Here is a 1,343-nt window from a genome sequence, read left to right on the forward strand (position 1 = left end):
GTTCCAACAGTTCAGTGATCGATTATTATTGGTGTGGTTCCAACAGTTATATGATTGAATGGAATTGTTGTGGTTCCAACAGTTATGTGATCGAATGGAATGGTTGTGGTTCCAACAGTTATGTGATCGAAGGGAATTGTTGTGGTTTCAGCAGGTATGGGATCGAATGGAATTGTTGTGGTTGAAACAGTTATGTGATCGAATGGAATGGTTGTGGTTCCAACAGTTATGTGATCGAATGGGATTGTTGTGGTGTCAACAGTTATGTGATCGAATGGAATTGTTGTGGTTCAAACAGTTATGTGATCGAATGGAATGGTTGTGGTTCCAACAGTTATGTGATCGAATGGGATTGTTGTGGTGTCAACAGTTATGTGATCGAATGGAATTGTTGTAGTTTGAACTTTGTCTCTCGTATATTTCATGAAAATAACTGCTAATTTTGAAGTTTTGCTGGAAGCTGTTAGTTTTAGAATTATCAGCCTTCGTTAGTTTTAGATCCTTATCCATTATCTTGCTTACGTTACCAGGAGTTATGCTCAACTTTATTACAATGGATTTCTGGTTCGGAGGTTTCTTTTTCGTAACTACATATCTCTCTTTTCGTGGATTAGGACGTTGCTATAGGTTGGCTTAGTATATGGTTTCGGCCTCCTTTGATGTTCTAAACGTTACCGATTCCATGGAGTAAACTGTAATTTTCTTTCTTTGAAACGTTTCGTCCTTTGGTCCTAAATACATTAATAATCTCGTTATGCGAATATTTTTTCTTAGAAAGGAATATGACCATACATGTACCTCTAGAGGTAACATACTGTCGAAGGGCCAATAATTGGGTATGAATTAAATATATAAATGTTAAACTTGGCGTCTTGACTCGCATCTGTGAATCCGCCACTGAATTAGCATATGCAATTTGTTCTTATAAAGTATGATTAACTTTCTCTACATCACCTCTTTGGCAACTCGTAAAGATCTTTTTGGCCACATAATGATGTTCAACTATACTTTATATTAGCCGTTTTGAGCAAAATTGGAATATCAATGACTTGTATACCCTTTTTCTTACATAAAATTGAGATTTGTTTTGTATTACACTTCTTGTGCAACTTGCAGATAGAATAGACCTGCTCAGCGTTTCTTTTTTTGAGTTAAAATGTTTAATTATACTGTATATTTTGTATCTTTTGGACAACTAACAGATATTAGAGAACACCACAGCTACTTGTATATATAAGACACAACGATTTGTAAGCATAATGAAATATTTTAATACCTACTACATATTGAAGAAGACAAATTAATGCTCTGTCGAAGCATGTAGTATGTATTAACATTTCATT

The sequence above is a fragment of the Limulus polyphemus genome, unplaced genomic scaffold (assembly GCF_000517525.1).
Source record: "Limulus polyphemus unplaced genomic scaffold, Limulus_polyphemus-2.1.2 Scaffold159, whole genome shotgun sequence".
In the NCBI taxonomy this organism is placed as follows: Eukaryota; Metazoa; Arthropoda; class Merostomata; order Xiphosura; family Limulidae; genus Limulus; species Limulus polyphemus.